The 24,436-nt window shown below is 34.2% G+C and overlaps 1 protein-coding gene across 9 annotated transcripts in view; it reads right to left on the minus strand.

Annotated features, from left to right (window-relative positions):
- inpp4b (inositol polyphosphate-4-phosphatase type II B) overlaps positions 1-24,436 on the minus strand; it is a 192,064-nt gene that overhangs the window by 101,937 nt on the left and 65,691 nt on the right. The gene's annotated exons all lie outside the window — the stretch shown is intronic.

The raw sequence follows: 24,436 nt of genomic DNA on the forward strand, positions 1-24,436 counted from the left end.
AATTACAATTAAAAATATTAAGTAAATTATGAGATAAAAAGTCAAAATTACGGAATATTAACTCAATTATGAGATAAAAATGTCAAAATTATGAAATACTAATTCAATTATGAGATTAAAAAAAATCAAAATTGACATGCTAATTCACTTATGAGATAATGTCAAACTTATGATATTAAGTCAATTATGAGATAAAAAGTCAAAATTTTGGGATGCTAAGTCGATAGTGAGATAAAAATGTCTAAATTCTGAGATACGATAATGAGACAAGAACGTCAAAATACTGTTGTTTATGAGATTAAAATGTCAAAATTATGATATTAAGTCAATTAGGAGATAAAAAGTCCAAATTATGAGATACTAAGTCAGTTATAAGATAAAAAGTCACAATTTCGGGATATTAAGTCAATTAGGAGATAAAAAGTCCAAATCATGAGATACGATTATGAGACAAGAATGTCAAAATACTGTCGTTTATGAGATTACAATGTCAAAATTATGATATTAAGTCAATTAGGAGATAAAAAGTCCAAATTATGAGATACTAAGTCAGTTATAAGATAAAAAGTCACAATTTCGGGATATTAAGTCAATTAGGAGATAAAAAGTCCAAATCATGAGATACGATTATGAGACAAGAATGTCAAAATACTGTCGTTTATGAGATTACAATGTCAAAATTATGATATTAAGTCAATTAGGAGATAAAAAGTCCAAATTATGAGATACTAAGTCAGTTATAAGATAAAAAGTCACAATTTCGGGATATTAAGTCAATTAGGAGATAAAAAGTCCAAATTATGAGATACTAAGTCAGTTATAAGATAAAAAGTCACAATTTCGGGATATTAAGTCAATTATGAGATAAAAAGTCCAAATCATGAGATACGATAATGAGACAAGAATGTCAAAATACTGTCGTTTATGAGATTACAATGTCAAAACTATGATATTAAGTCAATTAGGAGATAAAAAGTCCAAATTATGAGATACTAAGTCAGTTATAAGATAAAAAGTCACAATTTCGGGATATTAAGTCAATTATGAGATAAAAAGTCCAAATCATGAGATACGATTATGAGACAAGAATGTCAAAATACTGTTGTTTATGAGATAAAAACGTCAAAATTCTGAAATACTAATTCAATTATGAATTTTAAAAAATCAAAATTGACATGCTAATTCAATTGAGATAATGTCCAAATTATGATATTAAGTCAATTATGAGATAAAAAAAGGCAAAATTATGAGATGCTAAGTCAATTATGAGATACAAAGTCAAAATTGAGCATTTAATGAAATTAAGAGATAAAAAGTCTACATTAAGAAATACTAATTCAAATATGAGACTAAAAAGTCAAAATTGAGATATTAAGTCAATTATAAGATAATGTTAAAATTATGATATTAAGTAAATTATGAGATTAAAAAGTCAACATTATATGATGCTAAGATGATGACATAAAAGTGCTACATTTTTTATATTAAGTCAAGTTTGACATAAATAAATTCGAATATGAGATAAAAAAAAACGCCAAAATTGAGATACTAAGTCAATTATGAGATAATGTCAAAATGATGAGATGCTAAGCCCAAAATGAGATAAAAATGCCATAATTATGATATTAAGTCAATCATGAGATAAAGTCAAAATTATAAGATACTAAGTTGATTATGAGATAAAAACATTCAAATAATATGTCGATTATGAGACCAAAAGATAAAAAGTCAAAATGACGAGATGCTATGTCAACGAGATAAATAGTCTAAATTATGACAGAACTCATAATTATGAGTTAAAACATCGAAACTCATCTTGATTTCATCGATTTCTCATTTTTGTCAATTTTGACTTAATGTCATAATGTAGACTTTTTCTGTCATGATTTCATGTTGTTTTTTCTGGTTAATATTGAAAAACAAACAATATCTTACAGCAAGTCTAAAATGCAAGTCACTCAATATTTACTGTTTATTGAACAACTTTATGAAATCAGTATCACACAATCATGTTGCCTCCTTGATACTTTTTAATTTCTCAGAAATGGCTCCAGCCATTGTTGCAGATCTGAAAGTGGCATTTTATTGTTAGTAACGTTAGTAACATTTTAATGTTTAATGTTCAAGTATTGGCATCTTCTGAGCTAGCTATGTATATACACGTATCATACCAAAGTCCTGCATAGTGTAAAAAGGGCAAAGGAAAGAGCAGCAGTGAGAATCATAAATCTTCTCACACACAGCATCATAGGACTTGATGATTTATGATGCCTTTAAACTCACAGCTGATTCTGACACTATTTCCCACTGTGACTAACAGCAGAGTCAATTAAGAGAGGCAGAATTAATATTTCTCTCTCAAAAACACATACATGTCTTTATTTTGTGCTAGAGGGCATCTCAAGGGCGCAGTGCTTTTTCACACAGAAAGGACCTGATAGTCAAGGTACTGTATTGGTGCCACTCACAAAAGGACTGAGATAGGTTGAATTTGAACATGATATTCAAGAGGGAGAGATGTGAAAAGCTAAATGAAGAGTGACACTGAAAAGAAGCACTTTAGTGGAATGCATGAAACCAACCTTACTCTTCACCAGCCGACACGCTGGGTCTGTGTCAACCGAAGTGTCTATAATACCTGTAGAGAGTCGTCTTTGCATAAGAGCACTGAGATTCATGGTGTATTTTTTCTTAACTGCCATCAGAAAAAAAAAAAAAAATAAAATAAAATATAAAATAAAATATAAAACTAAATTAAACAATAAAATAAGCTCTAAATTAAATAATAAAATAAACTATAAAACTAATTTAAGAATTAAATAGAATATATAAACCTACATTTAAAAATAAAATAAAAAAACATAGAAAGGTGATTTAAAAATAAATAAAATAAAATAAAATAAAATAAATAAAATAACAAAAATGTATGAGCTATTGGCTCATTGGTCAAAATAAAAACAAAAAAACCCTAAACAACTAAAAAATAAATTTAAAAAATAGTTTACAAATAATTTAAAAATTAAATAATAAAATAAACATATTTTAAAAAATAAAATAAAAAATATAAAAACAAATTAAACAATAAAATAAAAAGTATCAAACTAACTTAAAATAAAAAAGACTACTTAAAAATAAAATAAATATAATTAAATTAAACAATAAAATAAAAAATATCAAACTAACTTAAAATAAAAAGACTACTTAAAAATAAATAAATATAATACAAAACTAAATTAAATTTAAAATTAATACAATTTTAAATAAAATAAAAAATAAAATAAAATGAAATGTAATTAAATTAAATTAAACTAAATAAAATTAAACTAAATAAAATAAACAATGAACCTAATTTAAAAATAAAATAAAAAATACCAAACTAACTTAAAGTAAAAAAAAAAAATTACATTTAAAATTAAAAAATACAAAATAAATTAAAAATAAATAAAATACACAACTACATTTTAAAAAAAATTACAAAGCTAACTTAAAAAAAATAGTAATAAAATAAACATGTATGAGCTTCTGTCTCATGGGTCAAAGTAAAAACAAACCAAAAAAAAGTCTAAAAAACAAAACTGTATTAAAAAAATAAAATGAATAATCAAATCAAATCAAATCAAATACATCCTTGATTCCTCTTGGTAAGACAGTTCTCACTGCTTCTCCTCAAAAGTTCACTAATCATTGTTAGTTGACTCTTTTGTGGATGACTGATTAGTCAAAATGGAGCAACGGTCTCATTCTCGCTCTGCCTTTATTTCTCCCAAGTTCTCCCATACATCTCACCCCACCTGCTGAGAAATCCACCGATTTTTGACCTACATAAAAAGCTGGACGGTGCTAAAAATAGCTTGCCTGTTTTATGATAGTCTGTATGAGTAATGCTGGCACGATTCTGGAGAGCAAATGAGCGAAAGCTACTCTGGATCCTTGTAAATGAATGAGCCGTTTTTTCCCTGTGTTCTTCCCATGACTCAGCAGTAATTGCATTCGGATGGCCGTCTCAATCAGCGCATCAACACGCTGAGCTTTTGAACAGAAAGCGGCAGAGATCAGCCGAGCAGATGCTTGTTTTGGAGCATTTCCAGTCTTTTCTAAACAGACGATATACAACAGCTACTCATGAATATGAGCAACCAGCCTCATTTGCTATTTTTACAGTGCAACATATAAAATTAAACGAATTCATTCAAAAATCATGTCGCAGACTGTGGTGAGAGGACGCCGGCCGGTCGGCGGTTTATCTGTCCGCTCGATATTATTGTGTATTAAAGCGGGGCGGCTGACGGATGCCGCTGAGCGCTGTGAAAGGTCATTCGCCAGTTGATTTCCGAGGGCTGTTAAAATCTCAGCCTCAAACGAGGTCATGTTATGAAGCTCATGTCTAAAGACCGTGTATTAAAGACCCTATGTTTCATTTTAGAAAGGTGGTGATCTTTTAAAAAGGGTAATTAAGAAATAGGTCAGTCCATGTATGTGGAATCATTATTAGGGTGAACATGAAACCTGTCAAAAACAGGTCTGGGTCATATTTAACTCTAAAATCACAGGAGAGAAATTATATTTTGCATAAAGAAAACGTAGTCTGTTTTTGCATTTAGATGCATTTGAGTTGTAAAACATTCAGAAATCTTCTTATTCAGAAACATTCTTACTCTGTTTGAGCAGTAATTAGTCATTTAATGGGAAAAACTTTAATGGGAAAAAAGGATAAAGTGAATGAGTGATTGAGTGAGTGAATGAATCAATAAATCAATTAATGAATCATTAAATTAATGAATTAATGAATCATTGAATTATTTGAATTAATAAATCACTGAATGAGTGAATGAATGAATGGATGAATTAGTGAATGAATGAATCAATCATTGAATGAATGAATTAATTCATTAATGAATAAGTAAATCAATCAATCAATCAGTGACTGTTTGACTGACTGATTGAATGAATTAATCAATGAATACGTGAATTAATCAATAAATCAATTAATGTATCATTTAATTAATGAATTAATGAATCATTAAATTAATGAATTAATCATTGAATGAGTGAATGAATGGATGAATCAATCAATCAATAAATCAATCAATGACTGACTGAATGAACCAATCAATCAATGAGTGAATGAGTGAATGAATGGATGGATTAATCAATCAATCAATGAGTGAATGAATCATTGAATAAGTTAATGAGTGAGTGAATGAATGAATCAATAAATCAATTAACGAATCAATGAATGAGTGAATGAGTGAATGAATGGATAGATCAATGAATTAATTAATTAATCATTGAATGGGTGAACGAGTGAATGAATGATTCAATCATTGACTGAATTAATTAATAAATGAGTGAATGAATCAATCAATCAATGACTGATTGACTGAATGATGGAATGAATAAATAAATGAATGAGTGAATGAATGAATGGATCAATCAATCAATGAATCAATGACTGAATAAATGAATCATTGAACGAGTGAATTAATGCATGGATGAATGAGTGAAGGAATTACTGACTGAGTGAATGACTCAATGAATCAATGACCGATTCACTGACTAAATGAATCAATTAATGAATGAATCAATGAAAGAGTGAATGAGTGAATCAATGATCAAATCAATCAGTGACTGAATGAATGAATTAATGAATGAATCACTGAATGTGTGAATGAGTGAATGAGTGAACAAATCAATCTCTCTCTCTCTCTCTCTCTCTCTATCTATCTATCCATTGACTGAATTAATGAATGAATGAGTGAATGAATAAACAAATCAATCAATCAGTGACTGAATGAATGACTCAATCAATCAATCACTCAGTCTATCAAGTGGGTATATAAAGTTAAATTCCAGAAATCATTACAAGGAAAACAAGTACTTATTTTTCATGAAAATACTTGTAAAAAAAATGTTTTGTGTTTGTCTTTGAGGTGAAATGTGAGGTGGTCATGTTTTCGTGAGATTCGCCCCCTGCACACTCAAATGAAATGTATTTGTATGTATATGTAATTCAGGTAAACATTTCCAGATTAAACTCCCCTCGCGATTCAGTGCATTCTGTTTGAGGATCTTGAGTGGCGCCGCTTTTACTGAGGCTTATGAATCGAGGCTCTCTGTTTGGCGCAGTCTTTCATTTCCATAAAGCTTCATTATGTACGCCCTGCTTGTGGTTGCGAGTCAATTTGCAAAGGCATTTGTGAGGCAAGCTCCAATCAATGACAATCGAATGAGAGCGCCAGTCACTGGTGCAGAAAACAGGAAGCCAGTCATTGACCTCATCACAATCCAGCGCAGTAATTGTGCTCCATTATCAACTAGATTTGCACGTTTCCTGTACCTGGTAATTCTGTTATTCACTTATTTTCTTATGAGATAATACGTTGAAAAGCATGCTGTGAATTGCCTTGTGAGGCCCAGATGGAATCTGAAGATGACTTCTTTCGCACATTTTCTCAATATTTATGAAATGAAAATTATTTAAGAGATGAAATTTATTGATCCGAGTTGTGATCTCTGTTTAGCTGATGAGCACCAACAAAATAAAAACGATAATCGCTTTGTCCAATATTTTTACTCATATTCTTATTCTGCTTAAGCAGTTATTAGTCATTTACTGGGGGGAGAAAAAACATTTCTAAAGAATGCTAAAATATAAATGTCCAAAAGTAAAACTAAAATTTTAATTTCTATTATTAAATGTTCAAATATTAACATGTTTGTCATGATAATTAAAGAAAATAAATAAAAATACAATATAAAAATAAACGTAATGAAGCAATGAAAAAATAAAAATGAATAATATTAATAAATTGATGTGATATATTAAAAAAAAATAATAATATTACACATGCTAAAAATACAATACTTTTTGCAATTCTATTATTAAACATTTCAAAATTAATATGATCAATATGAATAAACAAATACATATCAGTTGATACTTTCAAAATAATAGTATTAATAATGATAGTATAAACTGGTGTGATATATTAAAAAATCTATAATATAAACACTAAAAATAAAACACGTTTTGCAATTTTATTATCATAAATATAAAAATGAATATAATCAGTATGAATAAATAAATAAATAAATAATGAACTGTACTATTATACATATACATAAATAATATTAGAAACACTATAAATAAAATTATTTTTATTATTTCTATTATTAAAATATTAAAAATGAATATGATTAGTATGAATAAATAAATAAAAACTAAAAATAAACTGTACTTTCATAAATATCAGTTGATACCCTTAAAATAATAATATTAATATATTGGTATGATATATTAAAAATAATGTTATAAACACTAAAATTGAAATACTTTTTGCAAAAAATTTTTTTAAAAATTAATATGATCAGTATGAATAAAAAAACTGTTATAAATAATGTTATAAACTATTATAAATATCAGTTGATAACTTTAAATATTATTCGTATAAATGGTAAATAATATTCATATAATTACATTTTTAAAAAAGTAATACCATAAATTGAAAAATAAAAAAAAATTAAATATCAACATAAAACCTAATAATATAATTAATAATGAATATAAGTAGTGTAATCTTAAAGAAATAAATAATATGAAATATAACACAGAATATAAAAAATATATAACCTGAAAATATTGACATAATTATATAGTATTAACATAATTATATCATAGTGTTATATAGTAAAATAAATAATATAAAGAAATCTAAAATAAAATAAAATATAAAAAATATATCGAGAAAAAATATATAAAAAATATTTCAGTCAATAACCTTAAAATAATAATATTAACATAATTAGTGCAACATTAAAAAAAAAAAAAAAACTAATAGATAATATTTTAAAATATAAAATAACATAAATAATAATATAAAATAAAATATAAAAGCAAAAAAAAAAGTAATATTAAAAATATCAGTTAATAACCATAAAACAACCTGAGGGCATTTTCATACATACAGTTTTTGTTAGTAGGTCCAAATCCTGGAAAATCTGATCCAGCAAATAGCTGGCTTTATAGGAATTACATAATTTCTGAAAGCATTTTGCTATACGAGACCAAAGTGATCACATCAAGCACTCAAGGACATTTAACACATTTCAGTGACGGTGTCAATAATACTACACCAAACAGCCACACCACATGACTGCTCATTTGCATAATGCATAAGTGGACACGCCCACCTCAGCAGCTCACGTCTCCGCAACATTGCTGGCAATCAGTGACTCGTCACTGCATGTTTCAGCATCTCCCCATGAGAACCGACGCCTTGCACGCTTCTCTTCGCAGTTTGTCAACGCTGCTGAAAATGTGTTTTCACAAGTCACTTGTTCTAGCAGCTCAGCGAGTTTACAGCAGACTCAGTAAACAGCAGCAGTCAGACTCCACTCCACGACATCTCTATCCTCTGACAAACATCTAAAATGCCCAACGCAGAGCTAAAGCACGTCAAATTTTCTCCCACACCGCCCGAGACCACCCGCGCCCACAGATCCGAGCCGCTCGCCTCTTGATAATGCAAATAACAAGCTCACCTTCACAGCTGAAGGTCCTGGCCTGTGCTGGTGAATGTGAAAGTATCTCAGGCCAGTCAAAATGTCAAGCGAACGACAGCTTCCTGCAGGGGAAACTGAGCAAAAGGTACCACAGACTAAAAATACCCTGTTCTGTGGGGCTGGACGGAAATAGCTTAAGGTAAGCTCTCCGTCTCAAAAGTAAGGCTCGAGACGTTCGGGTTGGGGACAAGCCATCTTCGAGAAACTCTAAAAGCCTTAAGTGTCTGTGAAGTAGTCGAGTATTAATATTTTACACCCCACACATAGACGTAACGAAGCATTCATAACACGCTGTGTGATGGAAAGTACAAGATTCCTGACAAACTGTTCTTTTGTAGTCATTAGTGGATTTATGTAAGCGACCCTGTTAAACATCATTTCCACCAAAATACTACAGCAGCTGGACTGTTTTTGTACAATACTAATATTTCATGATATACATATATGTATATATACATACATACATATATATATGAAGATTGAATCTCATTGTGCCCAAACTACCACCCTTTTTTACTTTTTTCCCCCAATAAACAATATAGAAATTATATTTTGGATATGTTATATCAGACAATAAAGATGTTCATGACATTATTTTCATGATTGTATTCATTTTTATTTATTTTATTTAATATATTTATTAATATTTATTTTATTAATATTTTAATATTTATTAGTATTTTTGGAAATGTTTTTATTTTTATATTTTCTGCTTTCATTTTAATTTCACTTAATTTTTTAATATTTTTAAATAAACTGTACTATAATATATATCAGTTGATGGCCTTAAAATAAAAATATTAATATAATTTGTATGATATAAATATATATATATATATATAAAAATATATATATTTAAAGATGTCTAAAAATATGAGACAATAACCTTAAATTATTAACATTAATATATTTAGTGTGATATGTTACAAAATAATAAATAACAATATTAAATTAAATATTAAAAAGCATATTGAAAATGTGAAAACACTTTCAGTCATTTTTATTAATTTAGCTGTATATTTGTCATTTTTACTAGTTTTCATTTTCTTATGTATATATATTTTTATTATTTTTATTTCAGTCTCAGCTTTAGTGACTTGTTTTACTGATTCTCATCTACTATGATAATTCAACACGTAACACCATGATTCATATTCATTAATTTATTTGTTGTATTACAGTGATAAAAAAAGACAAAAAATAATAAAAGTAAAAAAAAATATAATAATATTTAAATATATAAATATATACATATATATGAATATACATTTATATTCATGAATTTATTTATTGTATTACATTAATGAGAATAAAACATGATTAGGATTATTATTAGGAGTTTGTTTCATTTATTATTATTATTACTATTACTCATTATTATTATTATTATTATAAAGTCAACAAATCCTGATGTTCATAATAATAACAATAGATGCAACACATCCTGATGATCCTAATAATAATAATAATAATAACAATAATAAATGCAACGCATCCTGATGATCCTAATAATAATACATATTTCATTTCATTTCATTTCATTTCATTTCATTTCATTTCATTTATTTCTTTTTTTATAAGGTAAAATGTGACTCCAAAAGAAATGGAAACATGAAATATGACATTCTGACAAGTTTTATTAGATTTGTCCGTTTACTAGTGAATGTAAACTACATCAGCTTGTCTCGAGTCATTCATAAGCGCATTCAAACAGAAAACACTGACACCTGAGCTGAGACTGTCATCTGCGTGTGTGATGAGTGTGTTTGTGTGTGTGTGTGTGCTGGGCTGAGCTGCACACGGGCAAGAAGGATTTGAGTAGGATGTTGATGTGAGTCATTGATATTGACAGTCTGGGCTGTTAGCATTCCACCCGCTCGCTCCTGAAAGTCACCAGGATTAGATTCATCAGAGCTGATGCAATCCCAGCACCGCAGCAGGGATGTCCTCTGACAACTGCCACTAATCCATCCACACGCACACATTACAACACACAACATCAGCACTGCACTACAACATGAACACACGGCCGTTTACACGCCACAAACAACACGCGTGTCATGATCATCATACAAATACATTTTCAGTTAAAGTCAAAATAACTTGAACAGTATGATGCCAAAAAAGAAACATTTTAAGACATTTTAACTTTTTGTTTAGAAAAACATCATAAGATTATATTGATGAGGCTGGATGATATGCTGACTATTCACAATAATTAGCAAAAATGTTGCTAGCTAAATAAAATGAACTTTACATATTTAAGATAATTAAATAAGGACAATTCCAATGTGATTTATATTTGGCCATAAACTGCTTAAAGATTGAAAGTCTTGTCTGAAATGATTAAAAACATTTTAAATAAATAAATAAATAAAATGTATAGTCAACAGATTGGAAAATATTAATCCTAAAATGAAATAATACAAAAACATCAGAATAATAAATACATGATTCTATAAATTTAGGTGCTTTATATTTGTTATTTAATTAATTTGTTCATTAAAGGATGACATCATTTAGTTGTGATGACCAATAATGTCAAAAATAATTAAAAAAATATCTATATCTATCTATCTATATATATATATATATATATATATATATATATAAAAAACCCAGATTGCACTATGCTAACATTAATAATAATAATATAATAAATTAACTGATATAATTTAAAATTGGTCAGTATGATAAAAAAGCAAATAAACAAACAAACAAACAAAAAAAAATAAATGAAATTATTAAAAACAACAAAAATTTAATAAATAAATTCTAAATAAAAAGTATCTGTACTACCTTAAAAAATAATATTTAAATAATAATATTAATATTTAAAAAAAAATACACAACACAATAAAATAAAATAAAAAATATATCTAAAAACAATATTAATCAGTAACCTTAAAATAATATTATTAATATATTTAGTGTGTTATTTTGAAAAATAATAAATTAATAATATAAAATAAAATTTAAAAATGGATATATAAATTGAAAACACTTATTTAAAAGCAAACAAAAATGTATAAAATATATGTAGTATAATTAATATATACATTAATATAACTGGTATAATATATTAAAATAAACAACACTATAAAAACTCTCTCTCTCTGTCTCTCTCTCTCTCTCTATATATATTAGTCAATAACCTTAAAATAATAATATTACTACATTTAGTGTGATATATGGAAAATACTAAATAATAATCTAAAATAAAATATTTTAAAAAAAGGATGTAAAAAAAAACTAATTTAAAAGAAAAAAAATAATTAATATATACATAATATATAATATAATTGACATTAAAAATGAACAACACTATAAAATATAAAATGTGTAAATATATTTGTCAACAACCTCAAAATAATGAATAATAATAATAATATAAAATAAAATATTAAAAATGAATACATACACTGAAAACACTCATTTAAAAGCAAACAAAAATGTATAGAGAATATATATAATGTAACTTATATAGACATCAATATAATTGGTATGGTATATTTTAAAAATGAACACTATAAAATACAAAAATATCTAAAAATATTAGTCAATAACCTTAAAATAATGATATTAATATATTTAGTGTTATCTTTTGGAAAATAATAAATAGTAATATAAAATAAAATAAAAAACAAAAAAATGGATATAAAAATTGAAAACTGAAAACATTTATATAAAAAACGTAATGAATTAGAGTTAATAAATAAATAAGATATCAGATAATACTTAGTTTTGTTTGTTTGTTTGTTTTTAAGCTTTATTGGCTCCAAAAAGTATTTTAGCGGGAAGTGTCAAAAGTATCCAAATACTTCTTAGGGCTTGTATTTTATATAATTTTTTCATTACTTCAACCCAGTTTTTAGGTTTCTCATAACTGTGTGAAGCCTGTATAAAGAACCTTTGAAAAGGCTGTATTTGTAGTAGTGTAAGATGCAATCAGCCGTATAATGATTGTTCCTTCCAAAATGATCATTAGAGGCCTGATTGCCTGTTGGCCTCCGTTATAATCCACTCTGCACACAATCACCACGCCCGGCGTCCTGTCAGAGATCAAACAGACTGTTTCTTCAACAAAACCACTGCAGACACGAACGTGCGCAAAGCTTTTCACCGAGCGGTCATTAAAACAGTAAGCAGCTCTTCCAGCTCGGCCCACGTGTCACACTGTGACGAACCCAACTTATCCCTGTCCCTCCGGTGTCAGAGCCCACTTCCTCCACACAAGCTCCTCTGTCAGCCATTTTAACTCGGCGTGGAGGAGCTCTGTCTAATACCTGCAGACTAACAATGAGAAAAATGTCAGAGCAATGAAAAATGGGCCGCGCTCCTCTGACAGTGCGCTCGCCGTGGGCTAAATGTCAAAGCGCGATCGGCCGGCTCGCCGCTCTCTCACCTCAATAAACAGGAAGCTGTTTGTTTACCATGTAATCTATGCGAGCAGCCGCCCTTCTCAACCGCTGTTAGGAACGCAAACTCATCGGCCGTAGCAGGACATTAGGCATAACAACTGTGTACGGCGCAGACACAGACTCGTTTGCCATTAGCATGTTGCCAGGCTAACAACCTGATGCTCTAGTAAGCATTCAAACACATAGCAGAGTTATGAAGTCATATTTAATGTATGTTAATATTAAAAGCGAAATGTGTAATCGATATAATTAGGGACAGAGCATAATCAGACAGCGATTATCATAATATAAACTGACAGGACGATTAAGTAGAAAACAATCAGCCTGGCTGAAAACAGTATGTTGGCATAAAAAGTTAAATTAAAATATATAGATTAGGCAAAAATTTGAGTGATGTAATAAAATACAATGCTAAATGAATATACTTATAATTAAATATGATTCCAAATTAAAATGCATATATGAATTTAATAATACTTACTGCTAAATACTCCTAAATAATATTATATTAAAATTTCAAATGTAAATGATTATTATTGCAATATATAATTATTATTGTTATTATACTACTATTTATTAAATTTAATATTACTATAAGATATTTTAATGCATATTTACAGACAGTGTTTAAGTAGAAAACCATTAACCTAGCAAAAAATTAATTTGAGTAAAAAATATATAAAAACACCATAAACAAAGGTAAAAATATGCAATTACACAATCTATATATGTATACATATATATACACCTGCCATAAATTACATAAAGCATATATATACATGCTTTATATTTGTCGATTAATTGTTTTAATAAAAAATTGAATATAAAAAACTAAAGATTGCACTATAATAACATATGCTAACATTATAATAATAGTAATATAATTAATAATATGTTAAGATAAATAAATATAATAACAAATAAAATCTAAAAAAAAAAAAAAAAAAAAAAAAGTACTATTATAAATATCAGCTGATAACCTTAAAATAATAATAATAATATAATTGGAATGATATATAAAAAAATAAACAACACTTTAAATTATAAATATATATAAATTTAATATATAAATGTATAATATATATAAATAATACAAAAATATATAAAAATTTAAATTATTCAATAACCTTATAATAATATGAATATATTTAGTGTGATGTATTAGACAACAATAAATAACATAAAATAAAATATTTAAAAAAATGGATATTAAATTGTGAAAACACCTATTTAAAAGCAAATATAAAAATACATACATACATAATTTTTTTCATTACTTCATCTCAGTTGTTAAAACAATTAACCTAGCAAAATAATTAAATAAATAAATAAATAATGCCAGAGCCAAAAGTAAAAATTTGCCTCTAAGCAATCATATATATATTGTATATATGTATATAATAATTTATATATATATGTAATATATATATGTAAATAAATTATACAATTATTTATAAACTAGAAATATATAAATATAAAAATTATAAATAAATAAAATTATGAACTGAATAATAAAATTGAATAATAAAGTTTTATTAAAGTACTTTAAAATGAAGTATGTTTTAATAAAATACTTAGATTTAAAGAATATCTAAAATTACTGTTGTTATTATATAAATATTAAAGAAATATTTCTTTAAACATTTTAATATTATGCATATATAATTACTAAACCAAATGTAATAATATTTTAATATTTCATTTAAATTATTACAATTATTTATTAATCAATTACTGGATTTTATTTACACAATTTATTAAATATATTTGAAATCAATATTTTATTTATTTATTAATTTATTTTTGCCACCATCTTGGATACATTTCATTGCAGATACAAGCAACACTGCTTCAGATATTAGTGAAAGAGAAGTAATAATTCTGCTGCGAACCAAAATAATGTATGCAAAATAACCATGCTGCCTATATTTTGGTATTAGAAGTGTGCCTATGACAAATTTAAAAGCAGTAGTTTCTGCAACCAGTGTCTCAAACATATATGTTTTTTTTTACAGCCACAGCTAGAACAAGACACGTTACGTGTTCCAGAAAGCATGCGAGTCTCAAGCTGAGCTGCAGATGCGAAAGTGTCCATGCATTACACTTCCAGCTCCATCCCAATGCGTGCAGCACGCAAACCAGCACTAAGCGACACCGAGGTCAAGTTGAGCCGGAAAAGCAAACCATCCAGTCAGTAACATATGCAAGTGTCAGATAACACACCACAAAACTCAACACTTCTGCTACAGGCTGAAATCAGCCGTCCCCGTCTGCACGCTGCAGGAAACCCTGCGACATTAAACCCAACCAGAGTGACGGCCGTCTGCTCGCAGCCAAGCATGGATATTATTTCCTGAGCGAATGCTTGTGTGCTTGCAGGCTGTAACAAGTGGTGACTAGCAGCAGATAAACCAGTCAAGGAGATGAGAAAGCCATGCTAAACCACACACACACAAACACACACACACACACACACAAGACTGCAGCATCAGAAGCCTGTGTAATGTGCGACGTGTCAGTATTTCTCTAGCACAGCCGCACCTATCCCTTTTTCTGCTGGGCTCTGTATTTCACTGGATCAGATACTTGATGGCTTTTCCATCACCGTGGCAATAAGCCTGGCCTTAAGTGTGCGTGTGTGTGTGTGTGTGTGTGTGATGCTGCAGTGCTGTGATAGGCAGACTAGTAGAAGCCGAAGCAGAGTTAAATCGTTCTCAGATTATTCTCAGAATGTGGAGCACAAATATACACACTGGCTGTTCAGAGCCGTAACCAGGTTAAAATTTAGGTTTACTGAACTATTAGTCCTATATTCAGTTCTTTCTCAGCACTAAAACACATCAAGATTGAAATAAGTTGCGCATTTCCTGCAGAAACGGCAGTGCTAAAAAAAGTGCAACAGTTTTAAAATGGATACAAAAAAAGTTACGCTGAGATAACGTCACATGAAAGTTTGTAGTTTGAAGTTTGAAAATGTAGATAGATTAGACAGATGTTGATAGTATGTTGCTAGCATCATTTAACACATTGATAACATGACTTGACATGTTGTTCCATATAACGTTTTAGCATATAGCTAACATGATTTAGCACGTTTTTAAAACAATTAACGTTAACATGTATTTTGCATGATGTTGCTAGCATCGTTTTAGCATGATCGACATGTTGCTAGCATGTTTTTAACATGATTAGCATATCAATAGCATGTTGCTAACATGATAAGCATGTTGTTTTTTAATATATTGTTAACATGTTTCCCACATAATTAGCACGTTGCTTGCATGTTTTTAACACAATTGTCATGTTGCTAACATGTTGCTACTTAGGTTTCTAGCATAATTAACATAGCATAGCATGTTGTAAGCATGTTTCTAGCATGATTACCAGGTTGCTAACATGTTGTTAGCATGTTAACATTTTTTAACATAATTTGCATATTGTTATATTGCATATTGCTAGTATATTGTAGGTCTGATTTACCACACTGCTAACATGTTTAACATGTTGTTAGCATGATTTAACACATGGCTAGCATGTTAACATGTTTAAGCATGATTTAGCTTGCTTAGTGCTAACATGATTAACATGTTGCTAACATGTTTCTAGCATTATTAGCATACTGCTAGCATATTGTTAGCATGATTTAACACATTATGTTTTAACATGTTGTTAGCATGATGCTAGCATGTTTCTAACATAATTAGCACACGGACGGTATGTTGCTAACATGATAAACATATTGATTTTTTAACACTGTTAACATTTTGCAAACATTTTTTAACACGATTAGCATGTTGATAGCATGTTTTAGCACAGTTTTCATTTTGCTACCATGCTAGCATGATTAACATGTTGTTAGCATGTTTCTTACTTGATTAGCATATTGATGGTATGCTGTTAACATGATAAGCATGTTGTTTTTTAACATATTGTTAACATCTTTATCTTGTTGCAAACAGTTTTAACATGATTAGCATGTTGCTAACATGTTTTTAACACAATTGTCACATTGTTAACATGTTGCTCCACAGGTTTCTAGCATGACATTATCACATTTCATTTTTTATTAGAATTCAATTGTTTCTAACATTTGTAGCATGATTAGCATACTGTTAAAATGATCAGCATGTTGTTAGCATGTTGCTATCATGTTTATGTTATGTTATCATGCTAGAAACATCACCATTAAAAGAACAGGCCATCAAACTCCATCAACATGTGTGTTCAGAACTGTTTTGGACTGTTTGTAAACAATGCAAACAATGCAAACAATACAATAAAATGGACTAAGGGCTCATATTTTAACCAGGATCACTGCTTTGGATCTTCATGAACCTTAATTCCATAGTTCTTTAGTTCCTTAGTTTCCACTTCACCAGACATTAACTGATATACTGGAGTGGTGTGGATTACTTGTGTTTACTGTTTTTATCAGCTGTCTGGACTCTCATTCTGACGGCACCCATTCACTGCAGAGGAACTATTGGTGAGCAAGTGATGAAATGCTACATTTCTCCAAATCTGTTTCCATGAAGAAATAAACTCATCTACATCTTGAATGGCCTGAGGGTGAGTGCATTCTTACCGAAATGTTATTTTGGGTGAACTATTTCTTTAATTGGTAAGCATTACCAATAAGTTTCAGGCCTAAACAAAATGTTGCATCAGAGCTGGTTTGACAGTATCATCACACTGTGCATGACAATCAACACAATGCGAGTGACTCTGCAGATGTTAAACAGAAACCGATCACAGTTCAGTATGCAAATACACGCAGGAGAGAAAAACATACACATACACACTCAGAATGCAAATGTCACTATGACATCATCACTGGAGTTCCATTATGAATGCTGAACATTCTATTTAATTTCAATTTAAATTTTAAATTTCTTTCAATGTTAAAAACCTAAAGCAGCCCAACCGAGGGCTGGAATTATCTACTGAACAAAAGTGAAAGTGGTGGTTTCGGGTGAATTAATTGCAGAAGTTTAATACCGGGTTTAGAGAACAATCCTTGACCAGTATGTTTGAGTAATATAAAAGTACATATTCAAATCAGACTGTACTATTTTAACATGTCATGTTCGAAAGAGTTTCTCATGAAACTGTAGACGCATATCAAAGTCATCTGTTAAAGAAATAAAAATGAAGATGTATGCATCAATATACTTCACAGACAAAACCAACAGGCTGGTTTATTCAGGAAATTATCTTCATTTTAAAAATGTTAATGGAGAAAGATACTTTTCAAGCTTCATTTCACATAATTTAGTGTCTATAAGGACTGAAGCAACACCAAGCAACCAAACGGAAATACAATTATGTGCAGCATTTAAATTAATTCACTGGTTTATGCGTCTACTGCAGCATTTTCAATCTAAAAAATGCTTCACGTGTCTGTTCTGATGAGGCCCTGGATAGCAGGAAAAAGTAAACAAAATAACCAATGTTAAATACAAATAATAAAATAAGCAACCCTTAATAAATAACTATATAAGCGTACCCAGGACAGCAAAATAAACAGGCTTATCAACTTTTCAAAGGGAGAAAACGCTTCTGGTTTCTTTTGTTGTTGACATCAAAGGCTGTGTGTCTAAAGCACTTTGGCACAAATTCATTCAGGGGGTTTATTTTTAAACAGCCAGACTCTAAACTAACACCACCAGATCAACACCAACCCATAACGGGGTTTATGAGGGCTTAAACTCCACAAAGTTATAGTCTAATTCTGGCAAGTGTTGGCAAAGCAATGAAGTTATACTGACCGCAGCACATAACAGACCCGCCGTCTTGTTTACACCCATTTTACGGTCTTTGGAAAGACGGAGGTTATAGAGACAGGAACAGAGAGAGACACGCCGTAATAGAAATAACACAGAGTGTAAATGTGTTTGGGTGGCAAACTAGCTGATGTGTGATATATAAATTCAAATTTTATTGCAACTTTTTTATATGAGTTATTGCACCGTGAAGTACCAGTGAAGCAACAAACACTTTTTCAAGGCATTTATTTACAGCAATAATCTAATATTATTAATAATAATTAATAATCCTGGCAGAGTGAAGTAGAAAACCATCATCTTGCAACAAAACAGTATGTTGAAGTCCTTAAACATTTCTGGCTGCTCAGAGTCAAGAGAATGGTGTTAATGTGATATTAATTCAAATATACTACTAAATATGATTCTTTATTTAAAATACATTGTAAATATTTCATTTAATTATTTAATTTATTTAATTATTATTTTTATTGTACAATTATTAACAGTTTTTCTGTTTATTATTACGCATATATTAATCCTGACTTACTGCAGTGTTAAAAGCAAAAACGTTATTCTAGTAAAAATAAAAGTGAGCCGTCATTATACAGAAAATTAAAAATACTATTTAATACTCATCAAATAATTAATCAAATATATATACATTTTTATTAAAATTCATATAAGTTAATGCACTTGGTATCATGAACTATCAATGTAACAAAAACTCAGCATTCATTAATTTATTAAAACAGCAATTATTACTATTCTAGTATTATCAGGCCTAATAATTCCTCTTAATTACTCCTGTTACTTCATTTGTTCATAATACATAAACGTTCATTTATACGACTCAACTTGCAGTGTTGGGGAGTAACTAGTTTCCCTTCAGTCGTTTCACTACGACGTTACATATGGGAACTCGCTTGAGAGTCCAATCATCTCCAAGCCTTATTCAAAAGGCCAATGAACATTCGTGAACATTGGCGAGTGGTATTTGCATGCCGAGCCACTCCCCCCGTACATACGGGTATATAAGATGGCGGCGTGCAACCACTCATTCAGACTTTTGCTTCGGAGCCTTCGTTTCTGAGCCAAAAAAAAAAAAAAAAAAAAAGAGTTCCTGAGTTGCCACTCTCTCTGCTGGCGTGCTGCCAAACAACTAAAAGAGCTTCATCTAAAAGAGCGTTTGGCAGCCGCCAGCATAATCCTGCGGGCTGCCGTTTTCACGGCATTTCAAGCCTCCCGCACTCCAGCGAGCCCCGCCTGTTTGAGTGCACAGTTGTGCCGCGGTTCCTCCCTGGGCGGACCGGGATTTCAAAAGAGTGAATTTCTCACGGCTGTCGAGGGCATCTTCCCGGTATGCCTCTCCGGCCGTGCGCTTCCGGGTGCGGTAGTTTCCTCGCCTCACTGGACGGACATGATCGCTGTCTCACGTGCCTGGGCTGAGAGCACGCTGAGGCAGCGTTCACGGATGGTACATGCGCTCATTGCGAACGTATGTCCATGGCCGCGTTAAAGTCCTGTGTACTCAAGCGCTGCCGTCGGCCTACGGGTCGACGGTACCCACAAAGTCACAAAAAGAGTAATTTCTCTCACCTCCGGGGTTCAGGCCCCGAGTTCCCTCTCTGAGCAGCGCCCAAGAAGTGTTCGCCCTGATGTTGCCAGCGCGCGGGAACCAGGGAAGAAGGTAAGCGCTGCCCAGTGCAGTCTGACTTTTCTCCAGGACGTTCTTCCTTCTGCGATCAGTCCCCTTCCCCTCCCCCCCCCCCCCAGGCTGCCCCACTGCGGTCACGTCGGTCAACGTCCCTTTGATACCCCTGGCGACCAGGCTAGGAGCCTGGCTTCAGCTTCCCAGTCCCTCGCGGTGGTTGATTCGGACAGTACGTCTCAGCTATGCGATTCAGTTCGCCAGGCGTCCGCCCAGGTACAGAGGCGTCCTTTCCACTTCTGTCCATTCGGACACACATGCCGCTGTGCTTCGTGCGGAGGTTGCTGTCCTACTGGCGAAGGACGCAATCGAGCCTGTCCCTCCAGCCGAGATGAAGTCAGGGTTTTACAGTCCTTACTTCATCGTGCCCAAAAAGAGCGGTGGGTTAAGACCCATCCTGGATCTTCGAGCCCTGAATCGGTCCCTTCTCAGGCTGCCGTTCAAGATGCTCACGACGAAGCGCATGCTAACATGCATTCGTGCCCAGGATTGGTTCGCAGCCATCGACCTGAAGGACGCATACTTTCACGTCTCAATTCTGCCTCGACACAGACCCTTCCTACGGTTTGCTTTCGAGGGTTGAGCGTATCAGTACAAAGTGCTTCCATTTGGCCTCTCCCTCTCTCCCCGTGTCTTTACGAAAGTCGCGGAGGCTGCCCTGTCCCCTCTTTGGCAGACAGGCATTCGCATCCTCAACTATCTCGATGACTGGCTTCTCATAGCTCACTCGCGGGATTTGTTGTGCGAACAGAGGGACTTGGTGCTCCGGCACCTCAGCCATCTGGGCCTTCAGGTCAACCGAGAGAAGAGCAAACTCTCCCCAGTGCAGAGGATCTCTTTTCTCGGTGTGGAGCTGGATTCGGTCAATATGACAGCCCGCCTCACCAACGAGCGTGCACAGTCAGTGCTGAAGTGTCTGGAGTCATTCAGACACAAAACAGCGGTCCCTCTCAAAACATTTCAGAGGCTCCTGGGGCATATGGCAGCCGCAGCCGCAGTGACTCCGCTCGGCCTGCTTCATATGAGACCGCTTCAGCGCTGGTTACACGATCGAGTCCCGAGATGGGCATGGCACCGTGGCACACTCCGGATTGGCGTTTCCCCGCAGTGTCGCCGCCTGTTCAGCCCGTGGTCAGACCCGGTCTTCCTTCAGGCCGGAGTCCCCCCTGGGACAAGTCTCCAGGCATCTTGTGGTATACACGGATGCCTCTTCCACGGGTTGGGGTGCTGTATGCAACGGGCAAGCAGCATCGGGCTCCTGGACAGGACCTCGACTGCAATGGCATATCAATTGCCTAGAGTTGTTGGCTGTGCTTCTGGCCCTTCGTTGCTTCCGACCGACGTTGCGTCACAAGCACGTGCTTGTTCGCACTGACAGCATGGCGACTGTAGCCTACATCAACCATCAAGGTGGTCTACGCTCCCGTCGCATGTCACAACTCGCCCGCCATCTGCTCCTATGGAGTCAGACGTGGCTGAAATCGCTACGTGCCGTTCACATTCCAGGAGAACTCAACCATGCAGCCGACCAGCTCTCACGGCAGTCCACCCATCCTGGAGAATGGCGACTCCACCCCGAGACAGTCCAGCTGATTTGGAGCCATTTCGGGGGAGGCCCAGATAGATCTGTTTGCTTCCTCAGAATCCTCCCACTGCCAGCTGTTTTACTCCATCGATGAGGCTCCCCTCGGCAGGGACGCACTGGCACACAGCTGGCCTCCGGGGCCCAAGTACGCCTTTCCCCCAGTGAGCCTCCTTGCACAGACACTGTGCAAGATCAGGGAGGACGAGGAGCAGGTTCTGCTGGTTGCGCCATACTGGCCCACCCGGACCTGGTTTCCAGAACTCATTTCCCTCGCGGCAGCCCCTCCCTGGAAAATCCCCTTGAGGAGAGACCTTCTTTCGCAGGGGATGGGCACAATTTGGCACCCGTGCCCCGACCTGTGGAACCTGCACGTCTGGCTCCTGGACAGGACGTGTCAGACCTCTCCGGCCTTCCACAGGCCGTGATAGAAACTATCACTCAGTCCAGAGCCCCCTCTACAAGGCAGGCTTATGTGCTGAGGTGGGGTCTGTTCGTCGACTGGTGTTCCTCTCGCGGGGAGGACCCACAGAGATGTATGATTGCAGTAGTGCTTTCCTTCCTGCAAGAAAAGTTGGAGCGCAGGCTGTCCCCTTCAACTCTCAAAGTGTACGTTGCTGCCATTGCAGCGTACCACGATGCAGTGGATGGAACATCCCTAGGTAAGAACCAACTCATCGTGAGGTTCCTGAGGGGTGCGAGAAGGGTTAATCCCCCCAGACTGCACCCCATACCCTCTTGGGACCTCTCCGTCGCCCTCCAGGGCCTGCGGGAGGCCCCATATGAGCCACTTGCGTCGGTTGAGCTAAAATATCTGTCACTTAAGACAGCGCTCCTGACCGCACTGGCCTCCATCAAGAGGGTAGGGGACCTGCAAGCTTTCTCTGTCGACGAAACGTGCCTGGAATTCGGGCCCGGCGATTCTCACGTCATCCTGAGACCCCGGCCCGGTTATGTGCCCAAGGTTCCCACCACGCCTTTCCGCGATCAGGTGGTGAACCTGCAAGCTCTGCCCCTGGAGGAGGCAGACCCAGCCTCTGCGCTGCTGTGTCCAGTTCGCGCTCTGCGTATATATGTGGACCGCACTCTGCACTTCAGACGCACCGAGCAGCTCTTCGTCTGCTTTGGAGGTCAGCAGAAAGGGAATGCTGTCTCCAAACAGAGGTTGGCCCATTGGGTGGTAGATGCCATCTCCCTGTCGTACCAAAACAAGGGAGAGCCATGCCCCTTAGGTGTTCGGGCCCACTCCACACGGAGTGTTGCCTCATCCTATGTGTTGGCTCATGGCGCCTCACTAGCAGATATCTGTAGAGCTGCGGGTTGGGCGACACCTAATACCTTCGCCAGGTTCTACAACCTTCGCGTAGAGGCCGTGTCCTCCTGTGTCTTAACATAGACATCAGGTGAGCGGGAGTCCGGCTGGTGTCGGCTTGCTGCGCCACTCCTAATGGATCCGTGCGCTATTCCCTCAGTTGTTCCCTCAGGCGAACCTGGGTCCTCCATGCCCCACAGTCAGGCCTAGTGCGGAGTAGTGCTTGACTGTGCTCCGGTTGGGTCTCCTTCGCCCAGCAAGTTGTGGCAACATGTTTCAGTATTTTTCCACGGTCAGCCAGAAGGCCGATGTTTCCCTCATATATCCCTAAAATCTATGGATATATTGAATTTCTTTTGTTCCACATGTAGAGATTTCATGTGCTCCGCCCCCCCAACTCCTGCTTCAGTACAACTGGCATCCCTGTGGGGCCCCCCTATTGGCCCCCAGGGCGTTGGGAAGGTTACGCTCATATCCGTCTTCTGACACGCCCGCCTGTCGGCACGCGGTGTGTTGCGTAACGCGACGTCTGGTTCGTGGCCTGTTCCATGGGTCTGTTCCCATATGTAACGTCGTGGTGAAATGACTGAAGGGGAACGTCTAGGTTACGTACGTAACCCTCGTTCCCTGAAGGAGGGAACGGAGACGTTACATCCCCTGCCACGACCTTACGTCGCGCTGACGCCGGGCTGCAGCTCGGCTCCTCAGCAAAAGCCTGAATGAGTGGTTGCACGCCGCCATCTTATATACCCGTATGTACGGGGGAGTGGCTCGGCATGCAAATACCACTCGCCAATGTTCATGAATGTTCATTGGCCTTTTAAATAAGGCTTGGAGATGATTGGACTCTCAAGCGAGTTCCCATATGTAACATCTCCGTTCCCTCCTTCAGGGAACGAGGGTAACCTAGACGTTACATGTAACGGAATTACGTAATTTAATTACAAAATAAATGTAATTGTAATTAGTTACAGTTACTGAGAAAAAATATGTAATTAAATTACAGTTACTTTTGAAAAATGCCAGTGATTACAAGGGGGATTACATCTGAATTTTTTCACACACCCACCCCCACTTACAGATTTA

The sequence above is a fragment of the Labeo rohita genome, chromosome 1 (assembly GCF_022985175.1).
Source record: "Labeo rohita strain BAU-BD-2019 chromosome 1, IGBB_LRoh.1.0, whole genome shotgun sequence".
NCBI classification, from domain to species: Eukaryota; Metazoa; Chordata; class Actinopteri; order Cypriniformes; family Cyprinidae; genus Labeo; species Labeo rohita.